We start from the raw sequence: 19,165 nt of genomic DNA on the forward strand, positions 1-19,165 counted from the left end.
CGGTTCAATCCCGGGTTCCAGCAATTACAGCTATATTCCTTGACTCGTTTTCACATTTTCCCCCGACAAGACACTGACAAAATCTCAACATCTTGGTATCGACCTGTTCTTTGGCATGTTTGAAACCTTTTGATATAACTTTATTTTATTTTTTTTTTTGGGGGGGGGTTAGTAGTTGGAGTTGTTCTTTTCAAGTTCAATCAAATAGCTAAAGAAACTCCATCCATTACGCTCCTTGAAAATTCGGAAATTGTCGAAATTCAATTGAGCATTGGGGCTGCATGGTGCCTGGCTGTGTTGTATGTAGGACCCCCTCTGGAAGCTACAATGTGACGCAGGGGGACATCCTTCTTGTGGATCTTGGGCTGTCCAAAGAACCCACCCACACGTACAGATACCTGCACACACCACCCAAGAATCAAGTCCTCCCACCTCCAGCACCTACCTCAAGAACTGCATCACATCACCACAGCACTGCAGAGCAACGGATACCAGCCCAGCCAGGCAGCCAAGTCAAGACACAAGACCCAAGAACCATTCCCGGCCGTAGGGTCTTCTGTACCCAAAGCCAACTAGTTAGGGCCCCCAGTTCCATCACCCTCCCCTACTTAGGCACCACTTCTCATCACATCCAACGCATCCTCCAAAAGCATGGAATTCGAGTCTTCCACACAGCCCCTCTGAAGATGCAGAACCTGCTGACTTCTCACAAGAATCGGTGTGACCCAGAATGCAGACCAGGGGTGTACAATATTCCATGTCAATGTGGCAAAGTGTATATCGGCGAGACTGGCAGGGACCTCCCCACCAGACTCAATGAACACAAAGCCCATATGGCAGGAAGGGAGACTTCGAGAAATCTTCCATCGTCAAACACTCCCACACCGAGGACCACCAGATCAACTGGAGCCAAGCAGAACTACTCACTAGCATCGACCGCTGGTACCCCGACGCATCAGAGAAGCCATCGAGATCATCAAGCATAACACTGTTCCCCAAGACATCGTTTCTACATCAGCGACATCTGGCGCCCCATCCTCAAGTCCAAGTCCGATGGGTCTCCTATACCCTAGGACAACTTAGGTTCAGTTCTCGCCTATGGGTCACCCACACCTTGAGCTCCTTCTCCTTTATCCCCTCACTGTGTACTGACACGCTCCAGTGATCATCCAGCATCCCTTGGTCAACTTGCATCCTTCTCAGCTTCACCGGTTTCGAGCTTCACCAGTTTGCATCCTTCTCACGCCTCACCGCACCCATCCTTATAACATCGCATCATCGTTGGAATCCATCATTCTCCTGACGACGGGCAGAGCATACTGTTCGAAACGTTGAGTCCCTCCGGTTCTTTTCAGAACCACACATACTCACAAAAGAGATTTTTTCACATGGTGCTACCGCAAACTTATCTTGTCTAAGTATCTTTCCACTATGCAAACCTTCGAATCTCATCTTACTTCGCTCTACGGGAGCTTACTCCTGCAAAGGTCAAGTTGCACGAGCGCCATTCCATCAAGCGTTCGAAGTACATCATCAACCTGGCCTGTCTGAAAAGATGTGGAGATTCAAACGTCATCCCTCCCGTCCTCCGACTCCATGACCCTACTACAGGATTCTAATTGTGCAGACGGAAAATAATATAGCCTTACAAAATCAACGATATCTGTGGTTTGCATTGATGGATTTTCATTATATTTTCACCAATTGTAAACAAAAGCATAGGCTTTGAAATAACATACAATTTATACCAAGTTTGTCCACCTTTTGAGCAAATCAGTGACTTCTTCATGCACAATGTTTATTGGGACACGCGCTGTATACAAGCAAATATTGAGTGTGGAAATTACATTGTGCAGGTCTAAAAATACATAGCCTTACCAAATCAAAGATAATAACGTAAAGCAAAGTACAATTAACAAGGAAAAGGTGAATTTGTAAAACAGACTACAAACATTATATTAATATTTACAACTACAAGTACTATAATTGAAATCTTGATACATATAAACCTAAGTACCCACAGTTCATTTCTAAACATTCCAGTATAAGATACTAAATAACTGATTACAGGATGGGCGAAATTTACCCTGCGAAAACCCTATTGGGGGAAAAACACGGTGAAATTCCGTGAGAATATATGATTTCAGTTATTCCATAAACTCACAGCGAAACTCATGGCATAGCATTCCTTTTTAGCGAAATGGACTTTCAATGCCATGTAAGTTGATTGTTTTGGTTTGTGGTATTGTGAAAAGATTCGTCATGTGCAAAAGAGACATGTTGTTCAGACTTAATTTTTGAAGAAATAGAACTTGCCTTTGCCAAATTACGACGATTTGAAGTACCGGTATGCGATGAAAGGTGATGAAAAGAGAAACTGCCTTTTAACAGTTTTGGATTGTGTATTTTTTGACCTGATACACAAACTACAAAACGTCCAAAAATCATCTTAAGAATAAAAACTAAGGCTTGAATCTTCCTACAGTAAATTTTTGAAACATATTTTGGATCTCAAATTTTCTAACATCTAAAAATCTGAAAACAAAAAATGACCACATCGATTTAAAGTCACATCTCCATTTGCCTAGAGGTATCTGATTTTTGTCAGAACATGCCACAAAATGTTCTTTCTTCCCCATGTCAATTATGTCAGATATACTGCAAAAGAGTATAATTTTCTACTAATTGTACCTTTAGAAAGACACGTTATCCCCATTAGTTATACCTCAGGGAGACATTTGACATTGTGGAGACATTTTGAATGTTTCTCTAAGGCTCCAAGTCCTATTTAGAGGCAAATATGCTGGATTGATTGCTCGTGGTCAAACACATAAATCTATCAAATTTCGTGGGGATAGGACAAAGTAAAAATTGGGGTGAGGGCTCATGAAAGTTTGAATACTTTTGTGCACAACCCTATGGGAATGTCTCCATATGGTACAATACGGCAATTATTATGCAAGTAAATATAGGATTGGGATTGAATGATATCACCGATGGTGATACTCATGGTTTTACAATTCTTTAAAAACATTCATGATGTTGGGAATGAGCTTTGTCATTTTCACTATCAGTTTCATCAGTTTCAAAGGAACCTACATGTAGCAAGTTTGTAGATTCAGATTCGCCTTATTTTCGAAGCACATTGGACCATTTTCAGCAAATGGAAATTCATACCCGGAGTCTTATGTATTAAACCAACTACATGTACTTTGTCTTGTTTAGATTTCTGCATGAACTGATCCGTGGTAATGAGATTGTATAGTCACGCAGGTTATGTCGCAATATATATAATACTTGGTCAATGATGAAAAATATCTTACTCTCTAGAAAATTTCACTGATATTAACATAACAATTTTTTTTCTAGAAGTTGTTAACACACGTAGTTTCATGTTTATTCTTGAGCTGGGTATGAGCGCAAACACTCTAAAAAAACAAATCCATGTTAGAATTGACCCAGAATCCGGGTTGTATATTTTGGCCTGACACTTTTCCGGATCAAATTGACACTTTTCACGGTCAAAATAACCAGGTAAATGAGTCAGAGTAGTGCCATTTTGACCCGGAAAAGTGTAAGGCCAAATAGAAGCCTGATTCTGGGTCAAATCTGACCCGTGAGTTTGAAGAGTTCAGGAAGGAACCAGACTCTTGGAGGATCAGGAGTCAAACTGAAATGATTCACGTGGTCTCCAAACGGCAGTAATTTGTGCGCACCTGCGCACCTCAGTCACGTGGTCCACAGAAATGCATGAGGCATCGATTCAAAACCAACATGGCGACCACGACGACAGCAAGAGCTCCCATGCCCAAGAAGGCGAACTCGTACGCTCCCATGACATCGTGGATCCAACCTGTAAACAAAATTGTTCAACCGTCAACAATGTTCAACAAAATTGTTCAACGATCAAATGAATTCACAATCATTCATCAAATTTGATATGCTTGTTACTATAATAATGTCGTGCATAATAATAGCGCCTTATACCAAATTATTCACAATTATTTAGCGTGTTTAACAGGCCATGGGAACAGTTTTGGCAGCAACTCGAGACCAGCGCATTCTTGTCTCTACCTTCACAGGTACCCATTTACACTTCTGGATGGAGACAGGCAATTGTAGTAAAGTGTCTTGCCCAAGAACACAAGTGCCATGTTCCCCGTCAGGGTTCGAACCCACGCACCGCGGCACATGAGTCGAACACCGTAACTATTGAAACACAGCGCTCCACAACAAGATCGTTTCGATTTCTTCCATTAAATTAATTCAACAGAAAAAAGCTTGACCCATTCGATTCGATTTATTCAGAATGACTATTTACTAAAAGTCTATCATGCATCTTGTCTAACGATGGTTTAGCCGATTTATTGTCGTCACGGGGTACTCCTATATGACATAACTGCCCGGATCCCAAGTGACAGTCAGTCAGTTAGTCAGTTAGTGAGTCTGTCCGTCAGTGAGATAGTTTACAAAGATGACGTCGGGCTGCTCCTTTTGGATCAGCAAAACACGCCTGTTCACAACACCTCTTTCATGACTATGCACTCACCGCCGAAGAAACCACCTAGTATCTGCCCTCCACCATGGGACAAGAACAGCCAGCTGTAGGCCGAGGTTTGCTGGTCTCCAGTGATTTCCCGCATCACGACAAAACACAGCGGGTAGATGACCCCGATAGCGATCCCTGAAGCAGTGGCAAGTACCGCTATGGCCACGTATGATGATGTAGCCAGAGGATTGAGGCCGCAGCACACCGCAAAGACCAAAGACGACAAGGCGAGGAGAGAAGAAGCTTTGATGAGGCCACAGTCTACCAAAAACCCGTGTCCGAGTCGTCCGATAAGAGCACCCAGGCCGCCGTAAGTGGCCAAGAACGCCGATGGCTCGTCGCCGAAGCCTAGCTCCAGGCCTTGGGGAATGAGGAACAGATGCCACATGCTGTAAAGCATGCCATTCAATACACAGGCTACTTGGTAAATGATGAATATAGGGTCAGCTAGGGCCAGCTAGGGCCCGAGTGTCGAACCGCTCGCGGATAACTTCCAGAATAATTGAGAACACTTTTTTGAAATTCACGCGACTCTTCTTCCTATCTGGCAGCAGGCGGTCGTCAGATTGGTTTCTGAACTTTGTGGTGTCAGCGTCAGCATCATACGTCTGGCCCGGCAACCGACTGTAGTTTGTTCGCATAGGATGTAGAGGTCTGAGTAAAGCCCCACACACCACGTAGTTGAATGAAAATGCACCCAAAAGTGCAAAGGCGGTTCTCCATCCATACTCTTCAACCAGGTATTCCACCAACGGGGGGATCACCATCATGCCTATCGTCCCTCCGCACAGAGATACGCCATTGGCGGTGGCGAAGCTCTCTGGAAAATAGTCCATCAGAGGTTTAACAGATGATACTTCTAAGAAAGCCAAGCCGATACCTGAAAACAGGGCAAACAAGAAGATCCGTCCATTAAGCCTATTATGGATAAAATCGGTATTACATTCACTGAATGCATTTTCAAAGTACACTTACGCTTGGAGGTCCTAATGAGCATTACTTTCTGCTCTATCAAAATTAATGCCTCGTCAGATTTCATGAAATAACGGGAAGCCTTTTGGCAAACTTGTATGACTCATGACTCGGACTATTCTGCTCGTCCACGTACAAACACAATCTTCTGGTTGTCGCGTACGTTGGTCGGGTCAAAAGTCTCAAAATAGATTATGGGATGAGCTTTAGCGATGAGATTTTTTATGTTGATGGCATCTATCCTATTTTTGAATGTATTGACGTCCGGTGCACTTCTTGGAATTGTGTCAAGATGAAGGAGGTTTCATTCTGGGATTGTCTTTGGGTAAAGAGAGTGACGGTAGCAGTCTTTTTTTGAAGTGATGACATTATATTTGAAATCCCCTGTTTGTCTGGTTTGACTCGAGTCCGAATCGAGTCCCAGTTTCCGTGACCCCGACTTGGACTCGAGTCACGATGACATACGAATCGGACTCGGACTCGGACTCGGACTCGAACCTGCGGACCCAGACTTGGACTTAACCTGCGCGACTCGGGACTGAACTAAAATTATCATGAATCACTTATTTTTCAAATAATATGATCACAAATTATTTTGAAGACGATCCTCTCCTGAGCAAGTAATACAGTCTGTTCGACGCAGACGAAACGCAACTAAGTACTGTACATATATAATTAGTGTATCGGAAACAATTAGCCAGCTGCACGTACTGTGTATGCCTATAGGTCTACACAGCGCGTGCAGCTGGCTAATTAATTGTTTCCGATATTTTAATTTGGGAAATCAATGTATCGAAACATGTATCCCAGCGTCCAGGCTTAATATGCAAATGCGTAATGTGTATTGCGAGCTTGATAGCGTTTGATACCACATTATGCTTTCAAGACGCTGGTGGCTTGGCTTAATTGACATGGCAAACATGTGTTTCCAGTTCATCAGAGAAAAGCTGTTAAAAAATGGAAACTTTTGCGCAGTGAGGTTTTAGCAGTACTTCAAAATGTATTTTTAACATTATAAGATGGAATTTTGCGTCGGGGTGATATAAATCAAATTAGGTTTTGCCCTTCGCCGACGTTTAAACACTGTATACTCAGTGTGTTACATCCCGAGTGAAAGTTGGGAAAAAAATCACTCAGGTGGGACTCGAACCCACGACCTCCTGCTTTCTAGTGCAGATGTCGTAAACACACTGAGTATACAGTGTTTAAACGTCGGCGAAGGGCATGGGTTCGAATCCTGACCGTGGGAACATGGTGCTTGTGCTCTTGAGCAAGGCACTTTACCATTATTGCTTCGTCCTTCGGATGGGACGTAAAGCCGTTGGTCCCGTGTGTTGTGTAATGCACGTTAAAGAACCCAGTAACACTTATCGCTAAGAGAAGGGGTATGCACCGGTGTTTCCGGCATTGGCTGCAATATGCGCCGCAGCATCTTGTAAACCATTATAAGGTGCTACATAATGGGTCTCATATTTCTCATAATCTGTATGTACTTTTCTTAAATGTACATATCTCCAGCGCCTTGAGTACCTAATAGCTGGTACGTGCGCTATATAAGACTCCGATATTATATTATTATTATTATTAAAACCCAATTTGATTTATTTTAACATGTAAAAGGTGACTCGTGACTCAGACTTAGACTCGAGCTTTGTGGCTCGTGACTCGGACTCGGACTCGACCTGCATGACTCGGGGCTCGGACTCGGTAAAGCTGACTCGGACTCGGACTTGATGTTTGGCGACTCGAATACAAGTCTCTCTTTTAGTTATTTCCTTGGTATACATTATCGTCATGCAATATTTACAAACATGAACTTCTTTGCATGCAGTGAGCAGATATCATGTTAGCACTCAACTATTAATTTTCGATAAAACTTATGAACCTTAAATGCCCCATATAACAGTTTGGCCACAAACCGGATGTCATGTTTAGCATCAAGAAACACCATCAAAGAACAGGGGCTGATTTAAATTAAGGGCGGTGGTTGTCGTGGTTGTTACTTCCGTCTGCAGATGTTGATAATGTACGTGTTATTGAAAAATGCCAAATTTCCTTAAGCTCCGTATAATGACGGCATCTATAGCAAAACGCGATTCATTATTTCAGGCCTATTTGGTCCCAGTATATCCCGAATCCAACAACTTCAGCCACCCTCTTCGGCCCTACACCCTGAAAAAAAATTTGGGACTTTTATACTTAAAGAACTCCCTTTAATATTGAATTCGCCATTCAAGATGTTTACAGTCCCATGCACCCGTAAATCACCCTCGAAAAGGTTTGACAAAATTCGACAAGCTTATTGTAAGAACTGATTGTGGCTGATTAGTAGGACAACTGCAACAGTTAACAGGGCATATCAAATTAAGTTTCATCAGCACTGCGGGTTGCATAATGTTTACAGATTGACAAAAATAGCACAACAAATCGGTAAATTAAAATCAGACCTTTTACTAAAGTATCAAAAGATTACCGCTAGCGGAAAGTCAAGCAAACCACCTGTTGAATGTGCAACGTTATGTCGCATTAATTAACGAACGATTATACTGATAGCAGACAACAAGACGTCTGGTATAGCGTCACCATTTGCAGAAAAATATACCTTACCCCGAAGTACGGAATCAAATGTTTTAAAGCTATAGTCCATCATTTGCAGCTATCCGAAAAGTGGCTGGCGTAATTATTGTTGAAAACATACTTGGTTGAAAGATAGTAAGGGGACTAAACTCCCTGTGAAATTACTCTATCTGGCAAGCTGTCATTTAGAAGTAATCAACGAAAGAAGGCCTTTCCAACGGTGCTTCTTAAGACGCACCGTAGGAAAATTTAAATTAGTAGTTCGTTTTGTTATTCGGCGAAGCGCGCGCAATCATTGGCACGACGCACACGCGCGCGCGGCTGCCATAATTCGTCGGATCGCTGCGCAACATCGCGTAGCTGCAATCAGCTCAGCGAGAACGTGTCTCGGATTTTGAATTCAGGCGCAATTCAAAACATGATTCAGCAAATTTTGATTTGAAATTGAGATCCTAGAATGTTGTTTTTCTCGGAATATACAGCTGAAGCTGAGCTGAAACTTCCTTAGGTTAGTTGTTCAGTGGGCCTACCCTTCTTTAGATTTTGAGCCTTTTGTTGCTTCAAACGAACAAATTGCACAAATTACAAATGATGGACTATAGCTTTAAAGGAAGGTTATTTTTAACTTAAAGGTAGAGTACATGTATATTATTTGTCATTTGTGCATTTTGTTCGTTTGAAGCAACAAAAGTGCTCAGAATCTAAAGAAGGGTGCTTAACAACTAACCTGATAAATCTTAGCGCAGTGTTTGCTGTATATTCCGAGAAAACAATATTCTAGGATCTTGATTTCAATTCAAAACTTGCCGAGTCATGTTTTAAATTGCGACCGAGATCAGCGTCCGAGACACGTTCTCATTCAGACATTGCACCTTCGCAATGTCACGCACTGAACCGATGAATCTTGCAACTGCGCGCGTGTGCGTCATGTCAACGCTTGCGCCCTCCCATTCACGGTTTTGTTGAATTAAAAACGAACTACTGACAGAAATTTCAAAAAAATGACGCATCATTGGAAATGACCTTCCTTTCTTGTTTTCTTCAAAATGACAGCATGCCAGAAAGAATAATTTCACGGGGAGTTTTAATAGTGACATTACTATTTCCAAACCAAGTACGCTTTTCAACAATAATTTCGTCAGTAACTTTTTGGGTAGCTGCAAATGATATACTCCACCTTTCAATATACAAATTTTAGTCAGTGGGCTTACGGTCGAAAATGACCCCCCATATGCAATTTTGGGTACATTCTTTGAAACTCTCAGGATCACTAGAGGATACCTCAAGAAGTTCCAAACCACTTGATGCCATTTTTTTCTGACCCTTTTGTGGGCGTGGCCATGATTTTAAAAAGTGGGGGGCTTCGCGCGTAAAAAAATATTTAAAAAGAAATATTTTTCTTTTTCACATTTGAACAGTTAAATCAAGTGCTACATCACAAGAAAAAAAAATTCCACAATTGTGCCTCTTTTGGGGGTGGGGCAACCTTTTAAATAAGTGGGGGCACACGTTGCTAACAGAAAATCGACCTGTAACAGGCAATCTTGAGCTTTTTTGTTTTGTTTTTGTATTTGTTACAATCCCTTATAATTTGGTGTGGAAAACACGCCTTGAGTTAAGGCCAAAAAAAAAAGTCTCCGGTTTCTGGTATGCGCGCGCGTCGCCGTAGCCATGCGCGTCGGCAAATTGAAAAAGTTTTTTTTTTCAATGAAAGATGATGTCTCAAAACCGCCAAACTCACTGGTTTGACTGGAATCCTGCTGCTGCACAATTTTAACATGTTTTTAGATTGGGTTATGGTCGAGAATAAGCTTTATGTGGCCTCTCTGGACTCCCATATATTTGCACTAAGTTTAGTCGGGCTCCATTTGCAGTCATCAGCCGACATTTGAAGCAAAAAAATTAGGTAAAAAAAAAAAAAAAAAGCCGCGTCGCCACACCACTTTTTGGGCAAGCTCCATACCAGAAACCGGAGACTTTTTTTTGGCCTTAGAAAACAAACGAAGGACGCTCACAGGGGGAACGGAATGATAGAAACGCGTTAAAGGGAATAAAACGAACTCCAGTGATGTGCACTGAATGAGACACAATAGCATGAATCTGGCAAAGGGACAGAGACAATGAGCATACAGGATGGAATAATTTATTCAGATTAATTGGTAAAAACACCTGTCTCCCAAAAATACAACTATCCAATTAAAAGTAGTATACCAAATTTGATTAAAAACCGTCCAACAGAGTAAAAATACATTAACAACAATAATTCCCTCAATTACAATAATTCCCTGAATAATATGAAAAATCTGTGCGACAATTACATGTAGTCGTGTATATTATAATTATTTTGAGTTGCATTATAACAGTGTGTTAATTATCTCAAATTTCTGAAAGATTAACGAAATACAAAGTCAATTGCAAGACTGAGCAGGAAAATATATACTAGAAAAACTGCATAGTTATATTTCTACAGAAATTCTATTGATAGAGGATAGTCGTTGTGTTTTCCAAGCTTTTGATAGCATTTTTGAATACAACCGTTGAATGTCAATGAATCAAAAAATAAAAGTTTTGAATTTATGCCAGATTGACTTATTCCTTAAACTTGAGCACCCTTCGTATTTCTTAGACCTCATGGGTAGATTTTATGAGTATAGCGGCCGTCTTATAGGGCATCATTTGTTATTTTAATTCAGTAACAATGAGTGCTTAAAAGGTTTATTTCTGGTATGTCACAGCAAGACAAATGTATTGCCTTGATGACTGCTACCTATAAGGTCCATATACGCCTTTTTTGACATATTGTGGGCAAGAGAGAGCGCCTTTTTTTCAGTGGGTGACCTCTCTTGTATATTCACCCTGCAAATGTATTATATTATGTTATTCGTTTTTCAAAAACTATTTCATTGAAAATAAAACATGACAGACAATAATTCTGGTATGCGCGCGCGTCGCCGTAGCCATGCGCGTCGGCAAAATGAAAAAGTTTTTTTTTTCAATGAAAGATGATGTCTCAAAACCGCCAAACTCACTGGTTTGACTGGAATCATGCTGCTGCACAATTTTAACGTGTTTTTAGATTGGGTTATGGTCGAGAATGAGCTTTATGTGGCCTCTCTGGACTCCCATATATTTGCACTAAGTTTAGTCGGGCACCATTTGCAGTCATCAGCCGACATTTGAAGCAAAAAAATCAGGTAAAAAAACAAAAAAAAGCCGCGTCGCCGCACCACTTTTTGGGCAAGCTCCATACCAGAAACCAGAGACTTTTTTTTTGGCCTAAGCAGGGTTGTAAATCACTGTTATAGAAGGGAATAAAGTCCTTGTTTGACTTAACAGGAGGTTTGAGTTATCAACAGTTTGACATTTTGAGATTTCACTGTAGTTTATTTTGTCCTGACAACAATGTTGACCTTGTTTTATTACACACAAACTGCAATAGCCTTTTTAACTTCAAATTTATTTATCTTCACTTCATTTATAAAAATGATATTATTAAATGTGGTACTCGGTCATTGGAAATATTGTTTGAAAATGACAAAGTTCAATATTAACATTAAAATGTTGCCTCACCCCCAAAAGAGGCAAAATTGTGGATTTTTTTTCTTGTGATGTAGCACTTGGGTGAACTGTCCAAATGCGAAAAAGAAAAGTAACATTTTTTTAAATATTTTTTTGCGCGCAATGCCCCCACTTTTTAAAATCATGGCCACGCCCACAAAAGGGTCAGAAAAAATGGCATCAAGTGGTTTGGAACTTCTTGAGGTATCCTCTAGTGATCCTGAGAGTTTCAAAGAATGTACCCGAAATTGCATATGGGCCACCACAAGCCCACTGACTATTTACTTATTGCGTCAAAAGTGTTGGAACTTGTCAAATTCCAAACCATTCAATAATGTTTCCGCACACCACCTCAGGCCTCGCGCGCTCTCCCCAGTGGCGTAAATCTGTGTGGGCGAGTGGGGACATCAGATCCGATGTCCCCATTCGCCCACACGGAGCAGAGCATCCAGCTTTTTATTCCCTGTGGAGGGGGCGGGGGAGCAAAATAAAGACTTTACCGTATCGACATCTGAACCGTCTTAAAACCGCATTCAAAAAAGACGCGGGACCGGGGAGGGAAGTTGCCAAACAATCCTCACATCGCCCGGCCGTCGAAATTCGAAGGGGGGAGGGGGGGGGGGGGGGCTGGACGGCTGGACACTACACGACACGACACAAGGGGCGCTGTTCATAATACACTGTTGTGGATTTTAAGCAAACTTGAGAGCTTACGCCTATCCTTCCATCAAAGCGATGCATCTAAAGCATTTCTACTGTTTTCCACTTTTCAGTGCTATTTAATACATTTGGGCTGTTGGAAAGTTAGAAAATAGTCTTAAAACTGGCATTATTTTATTTCTCACTTCTCCAATAATGAGGTGGGGGTGATCCAATGGCTCATCCCCCAGTCAGAAAGTGGGGGATTTATCTCCCCCCACCCCCACCCCACCCCGGGATATACGGCCTTGGCTTGAATCTTATAATGACATTGATTCTTTTATGACATATCAACACAAATACAACATAATAACTTGGCTCGGGAAAGATATATTTTTATGCTGCATCGGTGTTGGCAGATTGTAATATGCTTCGCCCTGCTTCACGGAACATAATCAGCATATAAAAATACGGACGCTTCTCATCATACCATGTTATTATGCCAAAATGATGTATTACTGTTTTCGTTAAGATAAACTTTTTCATGAAGAAAATTATACATACTAATCAAAGCAAACAACACCCCCATTTGGGTGATGGACGAAGAAAAGGACGCAGCCACGGTAGTTGTACCAGCTAGTAGTCCTCCTGCGATAGTAAGCTTGCGGGAATCCCATACCTTCACCAGGGCACCAACGAAGGGACCTTAAGATCGAGACAAAAAGAAAATGGGGAATAGTTGAATCATGTTAAGAACAAACAGAAGAGTTACCTAAAAAACCCAATTCACACACTTACAATGTGGCACTTTCAGCAGCGTAGCCGGGGGGGGGGGGGGGGGGGGGGGCACGCCAACATAAAAAAAACCCGCAATCATCGGCCCCAGTCTCCCTCAACTGGAAAATCGACCCTTCGACGCACGAACCCACCCACGTCAACCACGACCGTTTTTTTATGTGCTGTAATGCCTCGCCGTTTACAAGGTGTAAAATATATATATTTTTTCAAGGCTTCATGTCATTCACAAAAAATATGATTGCCAAAAAAAGGGGGTCTTTTTTACTTTAAAATATCATTGGGTTATATTGATCAAAGTGGGCACTAAATTTGCTAAAGAAACCTGTATTTGTAAAGGTACAAATGGACAATATTTGCAAAATTTGTTAACAAAATTGCCGATTCGAGGAAACTACAATAAATCCGGCGAAAGATTTTTGAAAGGAATTCTTTTGCGCCGGATCCGATTTTGCAGGACGCAATATGCTAACCAATCAGATTAACGAAGGAAGTCGCACGGATGTCATCATGTGACTGGTCATCACATGACCAATCATCACTTGACCGATTATAGGATGGAATCGGGCATGTGTTCGAGAAACGCTACTGCCGGTCACCGCAAAGGTGAAAAAAAAACACCGTACGGGCGGGAATACGGTAAAATTGAACGCAGCAGGCTTCCGGTCAAACCAGTGAGTTTGTAGTCTGAGTATCACCCGTTATCAACGGAGCTAAATCTCCTGCATAACGTCTGATATGTCAAATCTGTATTTGTAAAGGTACAAATGGACAATATTTGCAAAATTTGTTAACAAAATTGCCGATTCGAGGAAACTACAATAAATCTGAAGTAGGTTAATCAACAACTAAGATGAAAGTTTTGAGAACACTTTGTGCAAGACTTTGTGCGTCTTCGTTTTCTCGACTCAAAGCAAAGGTTTCTGTACGGCGCGATGGTTTGGTCCTCACCTTTGCAAGGCAATGCTGGTTACTCCTCTTTCCTCGATAAAATGACATTAATACATGCGTACTGATTTCACAGGATGCTTGATCGCTAAATAATTCTCTTGAACTATTGAGCCGTTGGCGAGCAAGGAATTCTTATGTTGGGGTGAATTTGTTTTGGTGTTATATAACTTGCTCTCATGACTGTTAGAGAACACAACAAATATTTTCACTTCGAGATTGACGACTTGAAATCTTTCGTAAAACATACAAGAGAGGCCAAACATTGAAAACATTTTCTAAAATTTGCATTTCTTTGTGGGACAAAATTAAAAATTTTATTTGACAGTTTGATTTTTCTAGGTAAAAATGAAGTGTCACGGTTTTCTTTATTTATGTAGAAGAAATATACTTTCTGTAAGGGAAAAAAATACGTGTACACTTTAAATCCCTTTATCTAAATCTCCAAAAGCAAATGTGACTTACTTCAACCAACACAGACTTATTGTATGACGAGAAGAAAAACATATATTCCCTTGCATATTACTTGGCTTGGTTTTCACCGAACTTACACAACTTCAAAGTTCATTGTCGTTAAAATAATTGATATTCGTATCTTTTTTATTGAAAAATGGGAAACACCTTTGTAGTGGTAAACCTAACAAAGCAGCAATGTGTAAATAGAAACGATACCAATTGCGCTTGTTTGTCACACTGATCTTACTGTGAACTCAAATGCAGTGCCAGCAATTGTATGTCTGGGCCATATTCATGAAACCTTACTAAATTAGCAGCCAACTAGGCCTTAGCAGGATACTAAAATGCCTAGTAGTCTACTATGGAGTTGACAACTAAATTGTTATGCATGAAACCTTATTAAGAACCTTGCTACTAGTTTTATACTAGGAGAATTTAGTTGCATACCCGAGTAACTGGAATTGGGTGCTTGTGGGTGGAGTGGGCATGTATGGAATGTGATGACAACAGATACAATAGTGTGACAGGCATATTAGGCTATATTATAATCCACGTCCGGCACTTACGTGGATTAGCAAAAAACATCATTTTCAGATGTCTATTTTTTGTGTGAAATTTTCAGATTCGTTTGCACACGTTTGCGTATCAAAATTTCAACATGAAATTTCACAAAAATTAGACATCTGAAAAAGGCAGCACTTTCTGATTAACCTATAAAGAGGGTGAGTAAGCTTCTAAAGCAAAGTAAACTACAAACTAAGCCTAACTGAACTTAGCAAAAAAAAAAATCTTTTTCAGATGTCTATTTTGTGTGTGAAATTTTCAGATTCGTTTGCACACGTTTGCGTATCAAAATTTCAACATGAAATTTCACAAAAATTAGACATCTGAAAAAGGCAGCGCTTTCTGATTAGCCTATAAAGAGGGTGAGTATGCTTCTAAAGCAAAAATAAACTACAAACTAAGCCTAAATGTGAAAATCTAAATTTGACAAAGTTCGGCACGTTTTTGTACACGGTGGAAGCATGGGCGTCGCGAGGGGGGGGGCAAGGGGGGCACTTGCCCCCCCCCCCCCGAAAAGCAAAAAAAAAAAAAAAAAAAAAAAAAGGAAGGAAAAGAAAAGAAAAAAAAGAAAAGAAAAAGAGGCGAGAAGACAAAGTGGTGTAAATTTAACGAGTTGGGGGGGGGGGGGGGAAATGTCCCTGCCCCCCTCTAAAACTGATAAATCGAGAATGTGTTGAGAAATACAAGCATTTTTTGGCAAAAAAATTTTTTGCCCCCCTCTAGAAAAAATCCTGGCGACGCCCATGGGTGGAAGTGTGGCCTTTATTTACGGAGGTAGTCCAGTAAATTGGCCAGATGTTTCTTCACAGTTCATTGATGTAGTATTTTTGTTGGACTGGTTGTTTTACGTGTCAGTCTATTTTCTTGTGCTGCATGTTTTCAATACCTTAAGGTTTGGGAATCTCATACACAGTATTGAGATTCCTAAATTTTCGGACAATCGCTGATTATAAAGCACTTAAAACTTATGGCCTCGACCGATAGACTTACCGAAACTCAGCAGGCCAAAGCCTAGTAGGAAACTGCTGACCAAACCAGCCACTGCCGTACTGGTGGAGAAACTGTCCACAAAATGGGGTAGGAGCACGCCCAGCGACTTGAAACTACCCAGGCAAATGAAGGTCCAAAAGAAGCGAGAAACTATGATCATCCATCGCCAAGGGTGAGGAGGTGACGGTGGTACGGCCTGGCTGTCCATTTTTACCCGATGGGGGACACAGAGTGGACTATACCGCAAACTGACCGTGAATATAGTATCTATATATATAGTATTTATATAGTATAATATTCTATTCTTCTGCACAAGCTTCCCCCGGCCTGCTTCACATGCACCTTAAGCTTGCACCTCAGCGTTAACATCCAGAAGTGGACTTTGCTGAGTACCTGCGTAGATGTAGCTGTAGATGTAAGGGATAATGCCACTGCAATAGCTAAGTTATATAGATCCGTTCTTCTAAACCTTCAGTCACATAAGTAAATGTCATACTTCAGTGCAGTTAACGTGTGTGCCCGCTTGAGCAGCAAGCCATGTGAAGGCCATTCATTTCGCCGCGTTTAATTAGCATATTTAAAAGCTAAAAAATGTAAACGTTGGGAGGCCAATTACAAGCAAATTTTATGCACCCCGTGACATTTTGGCTGGTGTACCCTATGTTACAAAACTCTCCTGGTGCGCTTGGTGAAGTCTAATTTGTGTGTATATAGTGAACACATCGAAGTTTAAGCCCGGCCCGGCGCACGCCTTCCTGATTTTGCCGGTTCACCACTTTCAGTTAAGGAGAATACACGAGAAAGTGTGGATTCGTAATTTAAAATTCACGAGGCGCGAAGCGCCGAGTGCATTCGTAAATTAAGAATCCACACTTGCGAGTGTATTCTTCGACTTAAACCAATTCGTCAACAGAAGTATTGGAAAGAATGCTGCAACCTGACGCCACTTTTTTTCTTCATTTATCATCTCAATGAAGGCCATTTGTTGCAAAAATGATGATAAGAAAGACATGAATCTGGGACTGATAAATGTTTCCAAAATTATTAGGAAATACTTGAAATGACTCTCCATAGACGTTGTACACAAGCGCGGAAGTGGCGTCAGGTTGCAACATTGTTTCCTGACGTGTTTAGCATGTGTATCGACACACAGGCTCCTTACTGCGGAAAATTTGACAGTGAAGATGCATTGGTAATTTTCGGAGAACAATTGTTCGACATGTTCAAAGTGTGGATTCGTAATTCCGAATCCACACTTTACTAGAGATTCGTCGTTCCGAATCCACACTTTGTGACCAGTGTAAGAGATTCGTAGATCCGAATTACGAATTACGAATCCACACTTTCTCGTGTATTCTCCTTAACTGATACACCTGCCCTCTGGAAACATGCACACAATAGGGAACAAAAGATTGTATACGTCTCCACAAGGTTTCACGAAATAGATATATGGATTTTGCTCAAGAACTAGGAATTTCCAAGGTATGTTGATCCTTCGCAAATGGAAGAGTTTTAGAAAAGGGATTTAAGTCCGAATTTCAGTTAAGGAAATTAATTCTGGTTAAAATAAGAGCATTTTGAAACTATACTTTCAAACTCGAAAACTTTACTACACGACACCAAAGAAATGTCTCCACAAGGATACAAATTGCAGTATGGGTGCACACACGCGGTGTCCCGTCCAAGGGGCACTCAGAAGTGGTAAAAGCGCGCCCTCCTTTGGTTGGCGCACGGAGTCGTCCATACCGGCCGGCCGACTAGTCTGAGTATCACCCGTTCGGGAGCCCTATCTATCCACGGCATTCGCCGCGGTCTGTTACATAGACTACCGGCAGACCGACCGGCCTACCGGATGAAATCAAACATGTCACTTTTTTTCGCATCCTATTTCGCCTCGTCCCCAGTGCTTACTTTATTTCCAACCTCGTTTCCAATAGTAAGCCCTGAATAGGAAACTTTCTTCCTGTATCCTGATTCGATACCGCAATTTGCTAATAATGGATTTATATTGTGTAGTTGGTGTTGTTATTTCCAACGTGCATAACGTGTTTTCACGATCATTGTAAAAACGTCCACGCCTTCTCAATAATACTCCTTTTCTTTCCAGTTTGCTCTTATAAATATGAAATGTGGTACTGCATATTGGCGGGCAGATTGTAACATTTCAACTTTAAAAAAAATCGTGAATTGATGACTTTTTACCGGTATCCAGACACCGCATACAAAAACAAACGCTAATGTAACGCATATGCAGTCACCAGACTTTTCCTCATTTGCATACGTGTTCAAAAATCTTGCACGTGCAAATGATCCAATACCAGGTTGAGAGCAGGTACTGAGCGCGTACTGCTCGACACCCTGCTGGAAACGAGGCTGCGCCGGGTCCGATTTTGCCGGACGCAATATGCTAACCAATCAGATTAAACGAAGGAAGTCACACGGATGTCATCATGTGACTGGTCATCACATGACCAATCATCAGTTGACTAGTCTGGTTCCCTAGACCTGACAATTATTCCCGACGCTCACGTCTAAAGTGTAGATCAGGCAGCCTCCGTGGCTAAAAATAAACATGACGACATTGACGGCCCTTTTTCATAGCTAGGCTTCGTTTTCGATTTCGCTTTTATCACTTATAGCTTTTAATGTTCTGATCAAATTTGTAAAGAAATCACTTGCTTTGTAATATCATACAATTATGATAATACAGTTTGATATTTCTGTAAGATAACATTGACTAATGTTGATATGGAATCTTAAAAATTAGGCACCCAAATAGTACTGTTAGCAGGCGGAGCCGAATGAAGACCGAGTTTTGGAAAATCTCGGTAACGGTCGGCAAATTCAAACTAGTACATGGCGCAGCAAAAAGTTCGCCCATACGATCCGAGTATACTTGATGCAAAAAAAAATCGTCGTTGAATTTCAAGTTTTCTTAAAGAAAGCAATGAATATTAATTATCAACTCATTTTAAAAAGTTTTTAATAAGCAATTAGCAGTTAATCAAACCTTTATTATACTCGGAAATACTCGGGCCCTATCCGATTGTCGACGAAATGAACTCGGCAAGAATCGGAAATTTTCGGAAAAAGATTGAATTCCTCCCGTTTTAGTCA

At 41.1% G+C, this 19,165-nt stretch overlaps 1 pseudogene; it reads right to left on the bottom strand.

The window, feature by feature from the left end:
* Positions 1-1,935: 1,935 nt before the first annotated feature.
* LOC119726301 lies at positions 1,936-16,305 on the bottom strand (annotated as a pseudogene).
* Positions 16,306-19,165: the final 2,860 nt, after the last annotated feature.

Source organism: Patiria miniata, unplaced genomic scaffold (genome assembly GCF_015706575.1).
Source record: "Patiria miniata isolate m_02_andy unplaced genomic scaffold, ASM1570657v1 HiC_scaffold_2, whole genome shotgun sequence".
In the NCBI taxonomy this organism is placed as follows: Eukaryota; Metazoa; Echinodermata; class Asteroidea; order Valvatida; family Asterinidae; genus Patiria; species Patiria miniata.